The sequence below is a fragment of the Cyanistes caeruleus genome, chromosome 8, assembly GCF_971803275.1.
Source record: "Cyanistes caeruleus chromosome 8, bCyaCae1.hap1.1, whole genome shotgun sequence".
In the NCBI taxonomy this organism is placed as follows: domain Eukaryota; kingdom Metazoa; phylum Chordata; class Aves; order Passeriformes; family Paridae; genus Cyanistes; species Cyanistes caeruleus.
The window spans coordinates 27,541,427-27,564,165 of record NC_141708.1 but is presented as its reverse complement, the minus strand read 5'-3'; the positions used below and the strand labels follow the sequence as shown (position 1 = coordinate 27,564,165).

General features: G+C 39.3%; 1 protein-coding gene across 12 annotated transcripts in view; it reads right to left on the bottom strand.

Annotated features, from left to right (window-relative positions):
• Positions 1–22,739, bottom strand: part of GRID1 (glutamate ionotropic receptor delta type subunit 1) — a 493,727-nt gene that overhangs the window by 341,485 nt on the left and 129,503 nt on the right. The window contains exon 1 of one of the 12 annotated variants that reach the window (XM_086900897.1): positions 17,158–17,279. The exons of 10 other annotated variants lie outside the window; for them this stretch is intronic. The gene's annotated coding sequence lies outside the window, so the exon portion shown is untranslated. Of the gene's footprint in view, positions 1–17,157; positions 17,280–22,739 lie in introns of those variants that run through there. One more of the 12 variants, XM_086900898.1, reaches the window with a different exon arrangement.

Genomic DNA, 22,739 nt, shown 5'->3' with positions numbered 1-22,739 from the left:
ATAAAATAAAAATTTTTAAAATAGAATAAATAAAACAAATAAATAGAAAAGAAAGAAGGTGCATGTCCCCCTGAAAACTCAGCTTCTGAGCTTGCTGACATAGTTTTCTAAGGACTTTCCCAGGACAGTAACTGTAAACATGGATATGTGTACATTCTTTCTGTTACACGTCTTGTGATGGGCATCTCTCATGGCCAGTGCAGTGAGAAAGTGTTATCCTGATCATCCAATCCCTGGCCATGGTCAGAAACCTATAAATCCTGGGAGGAAAAATAAACTCTGCTCTTCCTTTCACCACACCTCGACCTGTGTCTGTGTGATCTATTCATCTTCAGTGATAACAGGTGCATGTTTACCTTGGTCAGATATCTGGATGCTGCTCCTCACCAGGAGAGAAAGATGTGGGTTTCAACGCAAATAAATGAAGATAAAAAAATCAATTTATCTGTGCCTCACCTCAGTTAGTTGCTGTGAGCACAGGCTCACATACTTCAGAAGTCTGGTCCTAAATGTTTCATGGCCTGTTTAACATAAGCAACAGCTCTCAGACCAAAAAAAAAAACCAAAAACAAACCAAAAACAAGAAACACACAACACAAACCTACAAGTCAGAGATCATTTGGTTGTCAGCTCTTTGAAGCACCAAGCTGCATTAGCCACTACAGAAAACAAACCCATTTGATCTCCTAACAAACAAGATGAAACTGAGCTCAGCCAGAAGCACAAAGACTTCATAAGTCGTTACTCAATCCAAGCACGACCATGTGCAAGGCATGGCCACTTTACTAGCTCTCTTCAGACTGTTCAAGCCTAGACATTTATCTTACAGCTAAGAGTAGTGTGAAAAGCTAGCAAATTCCTCCCTAAAGAATGGGGGTAAAAATGGAATATGCCCATGAAACAGCATTTCTAGGCAATAAAATAAAGGAGAAGCAGGCCACTTCCCCCATAAGCAGCAACAGATTTTGTAAAATACTTCAGTGTTCTCCAAAATGCTCCTGAAGCAAACGTGAGGTTACTCTGTGTAAAAGGAGTTCAGAGAAAGGATCATCAGCAATCAGCAACTCAAAAAGTGAATGAAGATCCTGAAAGCCCTTAGTCTGCAGCTGGAGGATCTTCTGCTCATTGTTCACCCAGGTTACACAGCCTGCAGGGCAGCAAATCCTCCAAACCAAATTAGAACATTTGCTTTGCACAATACTGCAGGAAAGAAAAAAAAAAAAAAAAAAAAAAAAAAAAAAAAAAAGATGAAATGCAACACCACTGATCTACTAAGAGTAAGGCACTGCCCAAGTGCTGCTGATGGAGTATGGGGAACAGCCAAGGTAGGGAATTTTGCTCTGCTATTTCAAATAGCTGCTTAATTAAACACAAATCTAATGTCTTTCAAGAATTGCTCTGGCTTTATAGAAAAAGCTTGCTTTTTTCCTGAGGTCTGACTTTCCGTGATAGCTGTAGCACTAAGATAACCTTTATTAAAACTGTTCTGCACTGTTCTTTCATTTGTGAGAAAACAGTAACCATGAACACCTAGAAATCAAGAATTAGGATCCTAATATGGTGAGTTCTTTGGCTTATCATCCAAATGCAGTGTGCTAACATGTATGTATATACCATTCTTAAATTTAAAACTATAGCCAAGGCTAGACATAGTTAGAAGACAAAAAAGAACAAATCTGTTAGTAATTATTTAGCAGAGGCTTAGTTACTATGGTGATGAGTTTTCTGTAAGTACCATAGTCAGAGACAGCACCAAACATTTTTGACATTGTATCTTTATTTTTCCATTCTGTTTAGAATTATCTTTGTTCTGCCCTAATGTTTTTATAACTGACCAAAGTATAAAAAGCACTTTAAAAGATGGATTTTTCAGGTGGGAAGTGCTGAGCAGAAAGTGGTTGTAAAGAAAAAAGATTTTTTTTTATTATTCTAATGTTTTAACAAATGAATATTAAGCAAGTACACTACTGAATTAAGCATCAATACTGATCTATTTATTAGAAGTAAATATCAACTGAAAGGAAACATAGGCAAGAGAGAGTAGATTTTAATATTGATGAAAATGAGCACTCATGCTCTTCACATTCACATGCTCTAAATTTTATTACCAATACTTATTATGGTATAGGTGCAGTTGTGGTTTTAAGTTCAAGTCCAATAAACAGGCCTGCACTGAAGAGGAGTTTTGGGCTAGATTAGTGCTCAAAATCTCTTAAGGTTAGGGAAATTTGGAATTTTATTTGAAGCTGGTGGTTTGAAAGGCATACATGACACCATGGGGAGATATTTCCAGCTGGCCCAAAGGTGGCAGCATCAGCTCTGAACAGTTCTCCTGTCCATCCTACCCAGGCTGCCATTTCAAAGCCAACAAAGTGCTCTGAGCTGGGTTCTCCTATAGTTTTGGGTGGGATGGAGATATTTGACTGCCAGTTATGCAGGCAAACTCCTTTCCTAAAACAAAGCAAGCTAGAGCCTGAGAAGGAACACTTCTCACCTACTGACCTATTCCCAAACATTTCAAAGCTGCTGCTTCCTTGTACAACTTCTTCAGAAGTTCTTAACCTTGGTATTCAAGTTCAGACATGGCCAAGTAAGTTAAGTCTGGGGGGTTGGGGTTTTCTTTGTTTTTTAATGGTATTGCCTTCATCACTTGCTAACTTCCTTTCCACACAGGATGACAACGGATAGGGTTGTCTGTCAAGCTAAAAGTGCATTAATTGAGATAAACAAAACCTTAACCCAGTACTTGTCCACTAGACCATATTGCAACTGTATCTTGTGAGGGGATTAGCTGTCCTTTACTCATACTTCCTAGAAAAAAAAATAAAATAATTAGAAGCAGGGAAAGCAGTTTGCAGGGAACACAGAGGTCCTGAGCAGCCTGAGCTGCAGTTGCCGTGGCTGGGCCGGCAGGATGCAGCCCCACGTTCTAATATTAGAACGGATTATACTCGCTGCACCGACACTCTGCTTTACTCATCTCATTGAGACAGACACTTGGCATCAGAAGCAACATACTAGCTCAAGCATGTGCACATCACCATAACAAACTGGCATATGGCTATTTTCAGAAAATCTGCATTTGGCACACGAGGTGAATCATGTTTCTGGATTCTAGCATGTGACCTTTCCAACACTGGAAAGAGGGAACTTTGTCCCAGTCCTCCTACTGAGGCCTGACCGTAACCACCTGGGAACAGTTGCAAATACTTCAACAAATGATGCTGATTCCCTCCCACTCACCCTCAGTATTTTGCTAAATTCAAAAGCAATGTGTAAAAAATACGTGGTCCTGTTCTTGCTGCCAGCAAGAGCTGTTCCGTGCATCCTCCTTAGAAAGGTGAAGAACCCTTACATACATAATTTTATAAACAAGGTTGAATAATTATTTACTGCTTCAAATTGTTCATGTGTGTTCATTTTGATATCCTTTTAATGTGAGATTATTCTGTCATAATGTAAAAGGCAAAACTACACATAATGAAAACAAAACCAAAAAAAAAAACCAGTGGCCACAGCAACAGTTTTTGCATTCTCTTGCCATCTCCCAGCTGTGTGGTGTAGAAGGCACTGACCCATTTAACATCACCTGCTTACAACCTCTGTCCTCTGAACCTTACTTAAATCCTCAGTGACAAGGTGGTGTTACTGTTACTGACCAATATCATCACTGCAGTTTTACCAAAGATTCTCAGATGTCAGCCTGCTGATATGTTACTAATTAATACTCTTTGCAGATCATTTTAGAAAAGCCAAGCACTCAGCTGATCCAGCCTAGCTCCTATTAGAGATGGCTTTTCCAGGGGAGCTTGACATCACCTGGTACTGGAACCTTTGAACCATTTCTGGCTGCTTGGTACATGAAGGACTGTATTTGCCAGGACTCATTTCACCATTAATTAGAGAACACGGTATCTTTTTCTGCATATTGATATAACTCAAAGCAGGAAAGGAAGATTTTAAATCCAAGCTATTAAAATATCCAACATGACCAAGGCACTGGGGGCACTTCACTTTCTCCTTCCCCAAACCACAGTCACACTGGGTTTGATGCTAGAAAAGGGGCAATTTTAGCTGGAATTTACTCTCTTCTCAAGCTGAGAAGGCAAAACAGATCCTCTGAAGCAGAACTTCTCAGGTTAGCAGCCAGCTCAGTGAGCTGTACTACTGAGCACTGGAATTGGGACCATCCAGACATGAACCTGAAGTGAGGGAGAGGGGAACAGCTCATCTTCTTCTCATCTAATTAAGTACAGGAAGCATAGCTCCCAGGAGAAGGGCCAGCAATAACAGGGAGCACAGCTTGGTGAAAGCATTACTGAGCCGCCAACTCAGGAAATGGCTATGATTTGGAAGCCAGTCTTGCTCAGCTGGACCAAACTGCCTCCACGACACAGACCAACATGTATTCCAGTCAAAGAAATGCATGAGCTAGTTTAATATCAATGTATAATTTTTCTTTTATAATCAGTTATAATAATTTTTCATTTTATAATACGCGACACATTTTTCCATATACTCTATGTCCAGGTTATTTGGCCTGTCCCATGCTTTCCATTTCAAATCAGTTCTCAACACTATAGTGGTTACTGGTCACAGAAAAAGCTATCATCCCTTCTAAAACCATACCCTCAGTGTACACTGGCATTTTTTAAACTAATTTCCTTACTTAGAAAATGCCTCTCTACCAACTCTTCTAAAGTATTTCCTAATCACTGGTTGTCATTTGTCATTCCTAGAACACAAAAATGACACCCTCATACAAAACAGTCTTTTGCCTGTCTCAGAAATCTGAAAGAACTTTGCCCAAGATTTATCCTTTTATCTGATGCACAGAAACAGAATTATTTCAAGGGCTGTTTGTCAGTTGAAAGGTTATTTTGCAGAAGTTAAATCAGATCATGTAATTGCAATCTAATTACATTGCTCTTACCAGTCTTAAAGAATTTCTTAAAGAAAGTTCTACTGATTCAACTTTACCAAAAAACAAAACAAAACTAAGAAAGGAAAAAAAAAAAAAAACCACACAAAAAAGTGCCTGGATTTTTTACAGTTACATAGAAGTATCTTACCGTTTAAAAAAAAAAAAAAAAAAAAAAAAAAATGAAGAGGAAAACATTCCACTGTAACCAGTCAGTTCTTGGCTGCTACAACATTGCCAGGCAATGCTTACACCAGGGCTTGGGAACAGCCGGGGCTCTGCCATTGTTTGTTGGCTGCACAATCAACACAGATCAATTTCAGCGATCTGCAACACTCAGTTTCCAGAAGAGTGCTAATTATTAGCAGTTAGTGACAGAAAGGCATAGATAAGAAAAGAAATCCAGAAGATGTAAGAGAAGTATGAAAAGCATCCATGCAGGAAGTGCATGGCTGGCAAACTTAAAGCATAGAGGGCATGAGAACAAACAAGTGTCTGGCCCAGCTGTTTCAAAATAGAACTCAAATTGCAAAAGATGTTATGTTCACCCCTGGAAGACAGCTCTACTTCCCTAGTGCTGATAAAACCTCCACTACTTTTACTTAATCTGATTACCATTTCCATCTAATACAAAATTATATGAGCACAATATTGGCTCCCACAGGAGCCAAGAGAAAAAGTTGATCTAATTTTTTGTACAATTGTCATTTTGTCTTTAATTTGCCATTTATATTCTTCTTTATTGGTGTTGCCAAGGAGTAATGAGAAATGAGAAAAAGACAACTGGAAGTGCTCACCTGATTAATTCAAAATCACTGACGCAGCTGTCACAAAATACTGAAATATCTTACTTTTCTTTCACTCAGTCTACAGCTAACATAATGCAACTGGAGGACTGCACAGGACAACCAGTGGAGTTTAAAACAGCAGTGCAGGTGACACCCAAAGATTTTACAATCTGGTTTGGAATGGCATTGTTAATGACATTAGATTTTGTGCAGGCTTTAAAAAGACATCTTCCATTTACAACTCTTAGCTGTACTCATTTCTCTTGTTTCACTGTCTTAATATTGAAATGGAAAATTTGAACTGGCTTTTAAAGTGGTTTATTGTGAAGAAACAAGAACAAGCTCAGCAACCATAAGATTAACTACATGAATATAAGACAAATTCAGCTTCTCTGTCTTTTCACATTTTACTTAGAAGAACTGTCATTAAAACAATGTGAAAGAGGCAAATAGTTTAGTTTAAGTATTCAACAAAACCTGAAGAGATGACAGATCTTCATCAACATGTAAGGGCAATATTGAGTCTCCTGATGAACTTAATTAAATAACCTCCTAAGCACACAATTGATAGGCAATATTTTTAGCTCTGCATTCTACACTTCTAAGTGTTTTCTAAACAATCTACATTGCAGTGAACAATAAAACCACAGCAAGTACAGCTGCTGCATCCTGTGCAATACGAATGCCCACATAAACGAATTACTATTGCTACCATGTAAAATAAATGCATGATTTATTTCACATATTTAATACAGCTGAGTGAGCTGCAGCAAGACACTGGAACCCACTGAGCTTTGTCTTCCTTTTTCATCCCCAGCAGGCCTTCAGTGCCCCAAACACCAAGTACCTACAGCAAGAATTAATAATTTTGGCTAGTCCTGAAGAATAATTTCATCTCTCAGCCACATCCCCTCCCTGCTCACCCCAGCAAACAGCAGCTGGCAGGGAGGGACCCAGGCACTGGGGAGCTGCAGGAGAAAGGCTGAGCATAGGACAGGAGGTTCCCATCACAGACCAGATTCCTCCTGAGTGCAGCAGCTGGGTTTCTTGTCCATGCCCTGCATCCATACAGAACATATAAATTTCCATGTTCCTGTGCACACATGCAGGCAAGTCTGTTTTCCTGTCAAATCATTTTTTAAATTGTGCACTCGCTAAGCAAACCTGTGTAAACAATCAAATCCCAAAGTGCCAGAAGAGGAAACACCACCCGTGTACCAAATGGAGGGAACTGGGATCCTGCCTGGAATAAGCCCAAACCTCCTTCTTCCTTTTCTATATTTATAAGGGGTGCTATGTGTAAGAAAAGGAATTAACCATCTGTCAACTTGCTTCTACGCCTTTTGATGCTCAAGGAACTGCAAACAAAACTCAAGCAACCACTGCCCATTGATTGCTTCAACCCTTCAATTTTCTTGCTTTTCCCCACCATGAATGAGATGGTCATGTACCAGCTCTTATTTATGCTTGGACAAACCACAAAGTCAGCATCTGGAACTTTCCTGGCATAGCTGCTCTCATGTTAGCTAGCTTTCAGCTATAGAAGAAAAGTAAACTGACAGGGAACTGCACTAAGCCACATTCACCGGTAACCTCATCATGAGAGTCTGGAGGAACCACTCAGGTTCTGCGTGTCAAACTGTCCTGGAATGCTCCTGCCTCCCAGCTGTGCAACCTATGGGATGCAGGTCTTGTGACTATTGACCACAGCACAGCTCAGCACATGCTGAAGAAAGCTGGCTGTGGTCACTCTGTGCAATTCACAGGCACTGTCCCTCTACTCATTTTAAATAGTTTAGACCATGCTCCATACTGCCCAAGTCAGGCTCAGTAATTTCACACATGATGCTTCCAAATCTGTCAAATGACAACTAGAAAAAAACAGCAAATACCTGACAAGTATAAATATTGACATGGACAAAGATTATAACAGACTAAAATTTCAACTACCAAGCTGATAAACTTGTGTCTTTGTAAGTGGTTTGATTCACGAGAAAAAGTCAGCCTTTGACCAACTCACCAGAACCAGAAAATGCATTCAAGACCGTCACCAATTATAAGTCTGTGCCACACTAAAACCCATTTTCTTTTGAATTACTGTATGAGAAAAACAAACAGATACACACATTCAAATACACATGCACATCTAGCCACCTATAAAGGGGATTTTTTTAATACATATGTGTACACATACATATAAAGCAAATATTTGGAGATGCATTTCATGCATACAAAAAACAATTTCACTAAGGTCAGCTGGTTCTTCTGGAGGGACAAAGTGGCAGCCTGCATAAGCTTTTTAATCTGTCCCTCCTCCTCTCTGAGCATTTGGTGTTCCAGAAAACTTCTTATAGACTAGCAATGAGTTTTTGTTGCTTTTTATATCGATTCAAATTGTAAACTATAGTGTATAATCAAAGACAAGAAGTTTAGGACAAAAGAAAAGGGCATCCTTAAGCAGGTCACTTCTGATTCTAGTGTTTGCTTCAGTCCAAAAAATTTAAATGTTAATTTATCCATTATTTTGAAATCTCTGACATGGTGATAATTTGAGCCTATGTGTAGTCACAAAGGGCAGAAGTTACTTTCTTGATTTTAGTGCAGTCAAAATATACCAGAGGTCTTTTGAGAATGTAACCAAGGTTGTACAATTTTCTAGGCTAATTTTCACCTTTTTTTATGATAAATCCAGTTATTTATGTTCTGCCACCATGTCCTTCATCAGTTCAGAAAAAACTCCTTCATGCATATCCCTTAAATGCCTCATATTCCACAAGTGAAAAGTTTGTTCAGCCTGAATTGTGCTTTACATTTTGTCACTTTTCATCAAGAACCTTTCCTAAACAACAAAAGCCTCCTTCCTCCCACAGAATAATTATGAAGCAGTAGCTGAAAACCTGGATGGAATGGACAAAAGAGAAATAAACACACTTTACCTGTTTTCTTTTTTCTTGTTTCAGAAATTACATGGTCTAGCTTAACCCTGCATGGCAAGTCTGTATTTGCATAGTTTGTAATCCCAGAGATGATGTTATGGTCTCTGGGGTGTCTCTGGTTTAATGCAAGTTATTGGAGAATGGTATGAATTATCTCTGCAGTGATTTCACACTGAATTTGCAGTGGTATCTAGCAAGCAGAAAAAAATGGACAGACACAGACATTATTTTATCTTCCTTCCAGAAAATAAATGGCAGTAACATTTGTAATATGCTCACAGACAGAACCCTAGGCTTAGAAGAGAAATTTTACAACAAAGTATTTAACTATGATGGAAAATAGTATAATTTGTGTTGAAATCAAAATGAGCGTTTTGTCACAGACAGCCAAAAGAAAAAAGCCATTAATTACATAAAGCTACAATAAAATCTGGAAATTGTATTCTTTAATAATTATAGTTACCTTACCTATAAAAACAACCAACATCAAGTTCTTTGTATCTAATGATTCTGTGCAGATACAAAATACTATTGTGTTTAGCCAATATAGGAAAGTGAGTGATATTCAGTGTTTTAGAAACTGGTTTGTGTATAATCTATAATCAATTTTTCTCTGAAATAAAAGAAAAATATGAATCTGTTTTATGCTTCCTCTCCTATTCTTGTTTCACTCCCCTTTCCTTTTATACTTTTTTATTTAATCCTTTGTTTGGGATGTTTGCTATATGAGGCAGAACAGAAGACAAGGGAAGAAGACACATACAATGCAATGAGCTGTTGCATCATTTCCACTATTTCATGTGTACTAGAGTCGGTGCTCTCAGAAATCATTTGCAAAATAAACTAGTTTTGGCAACAGCCTAAACTGAGGGAGGGCAAAAACAAAGAAAATAGTGTAATTAATTTTTAAAAATTAATGAAAGTTAGCCTAGGATCACAGATACAGTAATACCATTATCAAAAACCTACCACAGAATTCCAGGAGTTCTGACTGAGAATTAACTGAGTACAAATTCACTTTTCTAAGTGAGCATCTTTGGAGCATCTTAGACATCTTTAAAGCACCGCCTTATCCATTCTGCTTTTGGTTATTTTCCACTTACACCGCTTCACTTAAACTCCAGTAACCCAAAACCAGGCCTTGATTCTAGCTCAAGATATTTTTATCTAGGTATGACAGAAATACAAGTTAGTTGGTGTATCTTGCTACCATGTGCATAATAACTCAGAGACAAGAATTTCTAAGGACTTAGTAACAGTTTCTCCTTATTGCATGATATTAACACAAATTTAGACTACAGCCTGGTTAATGATGCAAAACTGTTAACAACCCTCTTTAGACATTCTTCTCCACAACATGAAGTAATACATGTCTGAGCAAGTACAGGTGCCCAAAAGAATCTGTACTTGGAGGTTGTTAGAGTTGTCAAGAAAACCAACTCCAAGGATCATGTTCTCCTAAAATATTAGTGTTTCAACATTTCACATCAGCTTCCAACTAAGAAATGGTAACTTGCAAATTAACAAGTGGGGCTTAGAGCAAAAATTTTGACTTAATCCATCATGTATTTCTCAGAAAATCACTGAAATTTCACCGATTGCAGCTTTGAATCACAAATCTCAGGTTAAGGCTCTCAGTTTGTTTAATTCAGAGGAGACAGTCTCTCGTGGGAATGCACTGTCCAAATACACTCCCTCTATCTGCAAAGGCCCTTGTTCCACACAGTGGTTTAGTTCTGATGACCTGTTTTCCACCCAGTAATACCCATCAAAACTGGGCTACTTCAGGAAAATACAGAATGAACAAGACAGTTGGTTGCAGTAGGAAAACAGATAATGACGTGACATAAGAGAGAAGCATGTTCTCCTTGAGCTTTCCCAACTCCAGCAAACAGAGAGAGTACCACAACAACAACCTCCAGATACTAAAACAGAAGATCTTCGTTACAAATATTACAAAAAATATAAACATAAAAAGCATGGACACTTGGAGTATTCTGAGAAATAAGCACCCCACTACAGCATTTAACTGTGATTTGAAACAGCTGTAAAGGCTGTCCTGATGTGAGTAATGAGCTTTAGGCACAGCAGAACCCAGCACTTCATTTTCCTGTGCATGAATGTATGTCCTACTTCAGTGTTGCTCAGGTAAAATTTTGGCAAATCCTGGTATTCCTGCGAGGAGTTGGCTTTGATAACTCAGAAAACGTTTTTAAATCTTTTCATTTCTGATTTTAATGTTTATCTGGTACGTGTAACCTAAATTACCTAAGATCTTAGAAAGCAGCTCATGTAGACATTATCTCTCAAATTCCAATTTCTCAAGTTTGTCGTATGTTTACTTTTTACCATACATCTGTAAAGCACAGAAGAAATTTAGAACCTGAAGGCCATCTGTAGCAGGTAAACCTCTATTATCAGTCTATACTAGAAGCAATCTCTATTTTAAAATTAAGATTCCTGTCCATTAGGCTTATTTGATTATTACTTCAGTGAGACAAGTATTTAGTGAAGAGAAATCTAGTTTTTCTGTTGAAGCAATAAGGCTGAGATTTTCTGAGAAGTGACAAACCAAGTTCAGTAATGCTCAAATTCATATGCCATTTTTTTAAAAACACAAAAGTTTGGAAAACAGCTACTATCACAGAACCAACACAACCTTACATTGCTTTGTGTTTTTGTTAGATATTTCTTTCCTCTAATTAAATTAAATTTGGACTGCTGACTACGGAAGCAAATCAAGACAAACAAGCACACAAATCTTGCATTCAGTTAGGAAGGGCAATAAAAATCCTCAGGAGCCAGAAACTTGTTAATGAAGTACACACATGCAATTCACAGAAGTGCACAATGACAATAAAAATACATGTATAACCTGGAATACTGCTTGGGAAAATTACCTTTTTTTTTTTTTTAAACACACACACTCCCACCTGCAGCACAAAATACCACAGGAAAAAAGTGGAAAAAAAAGAAGCAAGGAAGTGTTATTAAAAAGGCTTATTGTTATTAAAAACACTCTGAGGCCTTTCCTGATGGTTACATAAGTACTGTAAAAGCAAGATGTTCTTGGCAATCAGCAGAGCTTCACTGTGCTTGCTACACTGGTTTCATTAACTATTACATCATGCTTAATTTCCATAATTGGCTTCAACTTCACTTTATAAGCTAGTCTAATTTAGTTTTTATGCATATTTTAATTTAATACAGTTTGTTCTTCACTGTAAACCCTTCATGGGCCACATATTCATCCTGTACTACCTCATTTAGAGCTTTCCCTAAGAGAAAACTAAAAGGACAAAGACCACAGTGTCTTGGAAGTGACCTTTTCTTTCAGCTCTGACAGTTGAAACTCTCATCCAGGCCCCCATTTCACAGATATTTGACTAGAAAAACCTTTTAATTTTGTGCACTCAAGACAAAAGGACACACTCCTCCCAACCCCAAAAAATATAAATAAATAAATACATTTTTAAAAATACAACTACTAAGAGTTGTATTACTTATAATTACTCCATTCCTCCACAAATCTAGGTCTCTGCACTAATTCTACTCACACATGAGACAGTTCAGCTTTTTAGCCTTAACCTTCCTGACTTCACTGTATATTTCAGTACATTTTCATTCTTTCATCCAGATCCATAGTTAAACACGATCAAATATTCAGGGACTTGGGATTTGGCACATCAGACTCCACAGAGCACCCGCTTCTCCCATAAAAAACCCTCCACTTCTTGTCCTCAGTTTCACTCTTCAGCTACCCTCAACATACCCATCTGCTCTGCTCTCCTGATTCACATCTCCTCCAGATCTGCTTTTATGCTGACAGCTGTAATGATGAGCTAACAAAGGTCATTCATTCTTTTATGTACTTCTCCTTCTACGCGCTCCACTTTTACTGAGTAAATTCAGAATGTTTACTGATCTAATACATCCAGTTCTCACATTCTTTCCCCATCTCCACTTCTGTTATACCCTGTTTTCAAATGTCTAAAATTAGAGTGATATCTCCTGAGGGAAGAGTACACACTTTGTTAGCTGAAGCCTGACAACTTTGGTAGCACAGCTTTTGCAGATACAACATCATCCACAACATATAGAAGAAGTGAAAACGTGCCACTAACGTAATACAGAGCCCAACAGACACTTCACAGCCACTGCCTCTCAAAAAGCAAGTGCACACTGAAGGAAGCACTGACCTAGAAAGAGAGGAATTATTTGGATGGCTTTGTTATCCACTTTGTATCAAACCTTACTCAGTTAAAAGACACAGATGTGGTCTATGCTGGGGAAATGTTTACTTTAGTAACATGATTAAGCTCAGTAGTTACTCAGAGGTAAATTCTCAGCATAACTAGGCCTCCAGCTGCTACTTACATTAAAATAATGGGCACTTGCCCCCTTCTCCAGTGGCCTAATGAAAACACACTGGAAGAAATTGCTATGTTAAGAAGCAATTCCTATGCACCTCTCTCCATTTGAGTGATGCACAATCTGATAATGCTCACCAGACCAGGAACAAAAGTCTTGGTCTTCCTTTAGTAGGAATCAGATTTTCATGAACCCTTGGACCTTTGAATTGGAGGCTGAAATTGTCACTAGCTTATTGGTTTCTACGAAGAAGCCAAATAACTTAAAAAAAATACAAAAAAGGGAAGCCTGTGATGACTAAGAATAAAATTACATTATGTATCAACTTTCAGAAAAAAAAATCTTTATTCTTAGACTGAATGTGATCCAGCCACAACAATTTAATATTCCCCAGTAATCCTCTAAATCTTAGATTTGTACATCACGCAACCCACAGCACTTCCCAAATCATTCTGAAAATAAATAGGTCAGGAGTCATATTTATCTGTTAATATGATATTATAAGGCTCAGATTAGGACAGGGACACTGGGAAACTGTCCACAGAGTCACTCTTTGCCATAAGCCAATAACCCATCAGCAATGACACGCACAGCTGACTGAGCAGGCTCCGGGACCCCAGGAGCAGAGTTGTGGCAGGTCTCACAGCACTCAGGGACCATCCTGGTCTGTCAGCAGAATCCCATCATGATGGCAGATGCAGGGATGTTTCACACACTTTCCTATAGTCCCAGCATTTTTTGGAAGAGGGAAAATTAATATAAGGTTCGGTAACTGAGTTCCCATATAAGATTTCTACTTTACCAATTTTAGTTCTGATAAAGCATGCAAGTAGTTTTAAAGGGCTAATTTTGAACAGGTATGAGCCACACAGTATGGGTCTAGACTTCAAAAACCTTTACTTGCATAAACTTAATCCATATCCTCCCGAAATAATTTGAGTAAATTTACTCACTAGCTTTAGCGGCTCTAGGATCAGGAGCCTGATTTACAAGGGGTCAAGAGAATACAGAGTTACTGAGCTTTTATCACAGTCCTAAATTACTTCCCATTACAAGATAATTTCTTCTTCCCTGTCTCCACCCCCCCCCCCCAAGTACTTACTAACCAAAGGTTTGAATCTGGAGATAATCCATCAAGTAATAGAACCTTAAAGCATTTTTTTTTTATCCTTCTGTTTTCTCACTTTCATAATGCCTAAAGCCCTTCACAAGTCACTACTATTCTGTTGCATTTGTCTCAGATGTAAGGGTACCTGGAGGGAATGACAGACAACTCTGGAGCAAGAAAGAAAATCACAACAAAAATCATGAGAATAGGTTGGACTGAGACTTGCAGACTATTTCTGTAGCATCAGAGAAGCACATCCTATTCCCAATACCAAAGCCCACACCAAAGGGGTTTTCCCCCTCAGAAATTTAAAAGCCTTTAAGTAATTTATAAGTACAAAGACTTTTGCCTGGATCCAGTTCAGCAGAGCGGTAATTCCTCAATCTGAGTTAAGTGGGTTCCTTTCTCATCACGAGCAACAGACTCTGCTCATTGTGGCTCCGCAGCAGGAGCTTCCTGTCCTAGATCTTGGCAGAGGGAGCTGCATTCTGACAGGATTTATGCCACTTTCGTAGGAGTTGACTTTCAGCCACTGCAGCACTTCAGATACCAAACAGAGCCCTTAAACAAGAAACTTAGAAGCTCCAAAGTATCTTTTGTGCCACAGAGTCAGGTACTTCATTCTAGTGCACGTTTTTCTTTCTAAATCACAACTATCCTCTTGGCAATACAGGACACTTTACCCACCATCAGTTTTTCAGTGCTTTCCAAAGCAGAGCTACACTTTATGAGTCAGTTATTTCTTGGGCACGGTACATAACTCGTTAGAGCATACAGCACCTTGGGAGACCAGCAGTTATAGGATTTTCTGGCTTGCAGAAGGAGATAGGCAAGTAACAGTTCCAAACCCTGAGCAAGCAGCAGGATGCTTCCTTCATTCCAAGCTCAAGGACAGGCTGTGAGTTGCCTTCCCTGTGCCTCAGGTCAGGCCTAACCTGCTTATCCCTCTGTTATCTCACTCTCAGCCTCTCCAAACCTGAGGCAGCTGAGCAGCATTGAGCTGTGAAGTAGGGTAAGGCACAACCTGAAAACAACTTCCACTTCCACACAGTGAAATCAAGCACGAGCAGCTAAAGGGGAAAGGCTGCTGTGCACACTTACGTAGCTGCCAAGTGCCTATCAACCCTCAGACTGTTTTATCAAAGGCAAAAGTAGATTCTCCAGAACTCCTAAGACTCAGAACAGATTGCTTTTTTTTTTTTTTCCTCCCCACAATAACTCTGCCTACTTCAAGAGAATATGAAGTTGAGGCTGGGTGAGATGTTTCAGTTCAGGCCTTCCTCTCAACTCAGAAAACAAAAAGAATGTAGGAGTAACAGCAGGATTTAGTAACATGGTGATAAATGAAGTTTTTAAAATTTGCCTGCATAAACTCAAACTGTCTGCACATTTTTTAAGGCAAAGTATTGCTGATGCTTCTAGAAAAGCATTTCAATTTTTAATTGGTTTTTAGTCCTTTACATTGATTTATTTTAACCCTTTTATCGATTCAAAGCCCTACATTACACTGATTTTTAAAGCAATAAAAGTTCTATTTACAATACATTACATCTGTTGACATAGATTTAATGCATCAATATCATGAAACTATTACTTGGGCCAAGCAAATGTTTCACTTAACCCTAAAGACTTCTTTCTGCTGTTCAAAATCATTAAAGAAATATTTCATGTTTTGTCAATGTATGTTGTGTTCCTCCATTTTAAGAATTGCTAAAGTTAGCTAATAATAATTAGCAACATTAATATATCATGTATACCAATATGCTTTTGAAAAGGAGAGACTTCTACATAGACTTTCCAGCCTTCTAAAGCAATGTGTGGTTGGAGTTTCTTGTTTGTACATAAATACCTCCCAGTCTTTAACTGTGCTTGAGGGAAGCCAGAACCACACATAACAAAACAAGCTGGTAAGTGGATTCATTTACATACTGGGATATCCCTACACATATGTGAGCACCCTATTCTGCTTTTTTATCATCCATCAATCAATTAAATTTTAACTCCTAAAACAAAGCATTTTGAGCTTAATACTTTATAATACAAAAGTCTACAAAGTATTGCATACCTTGTATAGTTTAATATTGTATATTGAAATATGTGCATTAAATTAATTGTACAAATATTATAGAAAACTATAAAATACAGCATGTCACTGCTACAGCTAGTCTGAAGCTGCACAGATAAATTTGGCCATAAGAGACCCCCAAACTCAGCCCACCTAGTTCATTATAGAATAGAAGTAAACAAATGCCAGGGTGAACAATGATAGGATGGATTTGAACTCAAACAGGGGACCCCAGGCAATCTCATTTCAACCCTGAATGCAGACATATCACTGGCCAGGGAGCTGGGCAGTGCTGATACCCTGACCAATCAAGCGTGGGAATTCTGAGCCCCCATAAAAGGGGGCAGCCATGAATAAACATTGGCTGTTGTTGCCTCAGTGTGTCCTGTTGTGCGTCTGTCTCCAAAACTGCGACAAATGCAACAACAGCACTCAAACCACATTACCTAGAAATTACAGGGGAAGCTCTTGCAAAGATCACAACCTAAAACAGCAGAAGAGCACTTGGTAACTATTTGGAATTACTGCTTTGGGAGTTATGGCTATGAGTCAAGAACTGAGGGAATTTCTCCATGTAGTGGCTTACCTTGTGTCACTGAATGCCCTCTGGAAAAAATGTGTAATTGACTCCTAGTTATTGAACAACATTCACTTATAAAATCACCACATGGTTTAATTAATGTTTATACGCTACCCACTGTTTTTGATTTGCACACATCTCCACAAACACCCCCACATCTCCACAAACACCCCTGCAAACAAAGTTACTTACACAGCACAGATTGCCTAACCAGGCTTTGTTCAGTCTTGTTTGCATTGTTATATAATCGCTAATTCTATGATCCCACTTCCCCCACACAAGCCCTTCCATGCCATCCCAGGCACTTAGGAGAAAAGGAACTCACTAACCAGACTGAATAACAAAGAAAAATATTTTCTGTCTATTTACTGTCTATGTCTTGTTTTACCTTCCAAAACAGATGTTTACCAGGATTGTTCTATGCGGTTGGATTTTTTTAGTGTCTGGATGCTTAAAACTATGTCACTCATTGCGCCAGTTCTGCACACAGAATGGTGAGCATAAAACAACAGAACTCAACAACAACAGCAACAGAACTCAATAGCAACAGAACTCAACAGCAACACAATGACTATGTTGGAAGAGACCTCCAGATCATCAAGCCCAACCCATGCCCTAACACCAAAAACTAAACCATGGCAGCAAGTGCCATATCCAGTCTTTTTTTAAACACATCCAGGGATGGTGACTCCACCACCTCCTTGGGCAGACCATTCCAATACTTTATCACTCTTTCTGAAAAAACTTTTTCCTAACATCCAACCTATATGTCCCTTGGCACAACTTAAGACTGTGTCCTCTCGTTCTGTCAGTTGCTGCCTGGAGAAAGAGACCGACCCCCACCTGACTACAGCCACCTTTCAGGAAGCTGTAGAGAGTGGTAAGGTCACCTCTGAGTCTCCTTTTCTCCAGGCTAAACAACCCCAGCTCCTTCAGCCATTCCTCACAGGGTTTGTGTTCCAAGCTCCTCACCAGCCCTGTTGCCCTCCTCAAGACACACTCAAGTGTCTCAAAGTCTTTCCTAAACTGAGGGGCCCAGAACTGGACCCAGAACTCAAGGTACAGCCTCACCAGTGCCAGATACAGGGGAAGAATGACCTCCCTGCCCCTGCTGGTCACATTATTCCTGATCCAGACCAGGATGCCGTTGGCTTTTTGGCCACCAGGGCACACTGCTGGCTCATGTTCAGCCAGCTGTCACCAGTACCCCCAGTTCCTTTCTGCCTGGGCACTGTCCAGCCACACCATCCCCTTCGTTTTTAAGGACTGCTTCCCAAGGAATTCTTGGAATAAGTCTCCTAAAGAGGCCAAAGTCTGCCCTCTGGAAATCCAGTGTAGAAGTCTTACTGATGTTCCTCCTAATTTCACCAAGCATTGAGAATTCTCTAATTTCATGATCACTGTGCCCCAAGCAGCTTCCAACCACCACATTTCCACCAGCCCATCTCTATTTTCAAACAACCAGTCTAACATAGTCCCTCTTGGGACTGAGCTGGTGGGCTCACTCACCAGCTGCAACAAAAAGTTGTTCTCCACACATTCTAAAGACTTCCTGGACTGCCTCTTTTCTGCTGTATTAAGTTCCCAACAGATGTCTGGCAGGTTGAAGTCACCTACAAGAACAAGGGCTCATCATCCTGAAACATTCTCTAGCTGCTTATAGAATAAATAAGTTGCTCACCTCTTCTTCCTGGTTGGGTGGACAATAACAGATTCCCAATAGAATGTCAGCCTTATTGGCCTTCCCCTTAATTATTACCCATAGACATTCAGCTCCATCATCATTAGTTTCAATACTGATGGTGTCAAAAGCCTCCCTAATATAAAGGGCCACCCCTCCACCTCTCCTCCCTTTCCTGTCTCTTCTGAAGAGCTTGTAGCCATCCAGGGCTCCAGCTATGTCAGTCATCCACCACATTTCTGTGATGGCAACAGAAACATGGTGGGACATACAAACACACAAAACATTGAAAAAACATTGAAAACTGGTCAAATCCACCCAGATATAGATCCTCAGTATTACGTATGGCATAGCCTAGGCTCAGCTCCCAGCCACCTTTCTCACTTCTTTTGATGATGATCATTAGTTTTGCAAAAGAGTTTGCAAAGAAAAAATAAGGCACCATGACAAGTCAGATGAAATTACCAACCTGTAGAAAGTTTGGCTTAGGGAATTTGCTTAGCATTTATCTGGAGTTTTCCTACAAAGGCACTGAGAAAAGGCTTCACACTTTTGTCTTTTTGAAACTTCAGTACAAATCATTCTCCCATTCAAACTCAAGGGCTCCTCAGAGATCTTTGTGGTTCAGTGTTCAGGGTTGTGTTTTTCTAGTTTGCTTGTTTGAGGGAGTTTTTCAGTTAGTTTCTGTTTGTCATTGTGTTAAGGTTTTTCTCTTTTCTCTTTCTGGGTTTTTTCCTCTTTGGAGGGGAAGAGCTGATTTTGCTGGGGTTTTTTTCTCCATTTTGAAGCAGCTGAAAGCTCTTTTAAGCTCTGAAAGAGCAACAAAATTGAGATCTCTTATCTTGGATCTAAGTCAAGAAGCTTGTAGATACCAGGAGAGTGATAGCGTCCGAGGTTATCAGCAAGAGCAGCCATGCCTTGGCAGCCAATATAGAGCTTGCACCGAATCCATGGAATCCAGTCCCTACCTGATAATTACATATTTGAGCAACTCATTTTGGTTGCTGGCATAATAAGGTCACCAGAAGGTGACTCCTGCTCTGGTGCTCTCCCACTCTGCAGGTCCACAAGCCACATTCAGCATGCTGGCACATCCAAGGAGCTGCCAGCACACAGCTGATGCTCTTTTCCATACCATAAGCAGTCCCAATCTCCCTGCAACACATTCCCCTTCACACATGCCTCACAGAAGGAGATAAATATACACAGGCAGAAGCCAATTACTTCGGATCAAAAAGAGAGATTAACAAAAGAACAAACGGCAGTTAAGATGCTCAAAGGCAATGAGAACTGGGCACCTAATTCCCATTTGGCACCTCCCTGTCACAGCTCAATCACTTGCCAAAAGTTTTCTTTCAGAAAAAAAATCTGTATTCTGATGCTCACATTCCACAGTTTCAACTTAGAAAGGGAAAAAAAAAGAAAATCATGAGACCAAACATTGTTACAAAATTTTTCACCAAAACAAAAAAAAAAAAAAAAAAAAAAAAAAATTAAAAAACTTCCTGAATAAGCCTACCAGTTAAATGTCATTAATATTCACTGAATATGCTGCTTATGGTACAAGACTTCCTTCAAAGGAAGAAATTACTTTCCATCTGAGAGAAAAGGGTAACTGTAAAAATACTTTTTTTACTGGATTTTAATTGATGTTTGTTTCAGAAATTTAAACCAAAGACTTTCAATACATCCAATGACTTTCATAACTGGCTCCACTTAGAACTCATTCATTGGAATTCATTCAAATGTGCTTAATACTGTAGACACATTCTTAAGTGATTACAGTTTGTGGTGCTTTAGTCTTTGACAATTGCTAATGGGATACAAACTTTTCCACTCCGTTTGGGTAGTTACAAACCACTTTTCCCTATGCCCAGGCTAAGGACACGTTCAAATCCTATCTGTTTCCTGGCAAATAACAAATGAACAGCACAGGATAAAAGGACTATGTAGAATAAAATGGATTTATCTTCCCTTTAAAGAGGAGAAAGCATGCAGCAAGATCATTTCCCACAGATAAATTGGAAATCATCACCCTTTCAGTTGATACTATTTTTCCTTGACAAGTGAATAAGTCTTAAATGTTTTCAACTTGACACTGTATATTTTTTTAAAAAAGCTAGCACAGATCTGCAGTTCCACATTATATTTTCTTAGATTTTTGAACGTAAGTTTTCTTCTTGCTTCAGAAAAACCCCAATACCTACCATCAACATCTTCATCTCTTTAAAAGCCATACATAATTACTCAGTCTCCATGGATTATTCAAAGCATTCGTATATGCTTGCTTTCTGCTTTCTCTGCTCCTTCCATGCCCCTACCCCTCAATTTATGCATGGCACTGGCCAATGAGTCACCTGGCCACAAGAAAAGGGGCACTTGTCATCTGCAACAGAAACAGGCCAGGTTCATGAAGCCTTGCCAAAGTAAGCTTGCTCAGAAACTGCTGTAAGAAAAAAAATCTTGCCTTCCTAACTCAGTGAGAGGCCGGACTGAGAAAAAAATTCCATGGCTTTCTATTCTTAAACAAAAAAAATGTTCTTCAGGAAGACATTTCTTTTTATTTACACCAACTCATTAGCTGCCAAAATTGACCTCTGCATTAAAACCACATATCTCCCTTCCAAACAGCATTTTCATTAAGATGAAATGCCTCTTGAAGCCTTTGGAGAATTTGCATTTGGTAGACACAGCACACTGTCATCAAATTGTACACAATTAACCTGAAATTAGAATGAACTACAGAAAAGCAATTAAAGTAAACTATCAAAGAAATGAAAAAAAAAAAATTGGTAAATCTTCAGTGAACATTTTTTGGAACAAATACAGATGGGCTTGCAACAGGTCTATGCAAGAGAGGTACAAGACATATCACACAGTACAGTGTAAATCTGTCATTCTAAAAGCTTGCCAGGTAAGTATGTCCTGCCATGCCAGATTTTGCTCAAATCTTTCTCTGATGTTGTCTTCAGTATCATCAACACTTGAACTGGATGAAAGCACATTCTTCTTGCCCATGGATCCTCACTGTCTAATGTAAGAATGGGCATAACCAGACAATGCACTCTCTGGGGTTTGCTTGGCAAGGTGGTTTTTGTCAGCGTTTTGGTTTTTAAAGAAGGCAGAAAGTGATTAAGAAGTCAAGAACAAGTCACCACGCACTGTCTGGGGGAAGACTGTCATTAGCAAAGCTTATAGGCTCCTCAGCTCAGCAGCTTGACAAAAAGTCCTGAAAAGCCACTGGGGTGTTTGCATTTACCTCACTGGGTTTTGGATTAACTCCTACAGAGCAGCAGAATTCAAAGATTCATATCATTATAGATTTCATGGAAACCTGCTTCCCATTCCATACCTACAAAGCACCCATAATGTTCTCAGTGAGTCACAGCCCTAAAGCAGCAAACGATTGTTCTCAACACCAAACAAGAAACACACACGGTTTTCTTCAGGCAAACTTCCTTCCCAGAGCTGATCTTAAAATTGCCATTAGTAAAGGCACTGGCGTCATACCAGTTGTTAAAGAGCATGACAAAGGCAGAAAAGACAAGATGATGCCATGACTTTTCCTTCCATCATGATGACTCTTCCTTTCTGTCTCTTGTTTGCAAGAGCCGAGCAAGTTTCCACTTAACCGTGCTGACTCCCATTTCAACACTAAATCCCTTGTCTGCATTCTAATGGCCTTTCCTTTTGCCACAGCAGCACTTCACCTTAGTTCTTCACCCTGAAGAAATAGTTCCCCAGCCATAATGGATAAGCACTGGGGATGGACTGAAGACATAGAAAAGCTCCCTCTCCGAACAATTGGATTGCTGATGCATTCTGAGGACAGCAAGCAAAAAAGGAGCTGTGGTGGTTTTAGCACTAGCTAAAAATCACTAGAGTACTTACTCATTTCTTGCTGTGAGATATGGATTAGGAGAAGGGCAAAACAGGCTTAAAACTTAAAAGGAATAAAATTTATTAACAGAACTACAGGAATAAGAAACCAGAATAAAACTTCCAGAAACCTTTTCTCCTCATCCCAACATTTCTCCTCGCCCAACTGACAGCATAGAGACAAAACTTGGGATGTTTAAGCAGTACCAATTATACAATAGTCTTTTCATCTGTCTTTGTAGAGAGAGGCGTTCTCTTTTGTCCTTCCATGGAGAGTTCTCCACAAGAAAACAGTTTTCTGATGGCTCTTCATTCCCATGATGGCAGCCTCCTGGAAAAAAACTGCCATCATGCCCTCCTCCCATTTTCACACCACTCAGAGGTGTGTTCATGGGCCATGAACTCAAGGG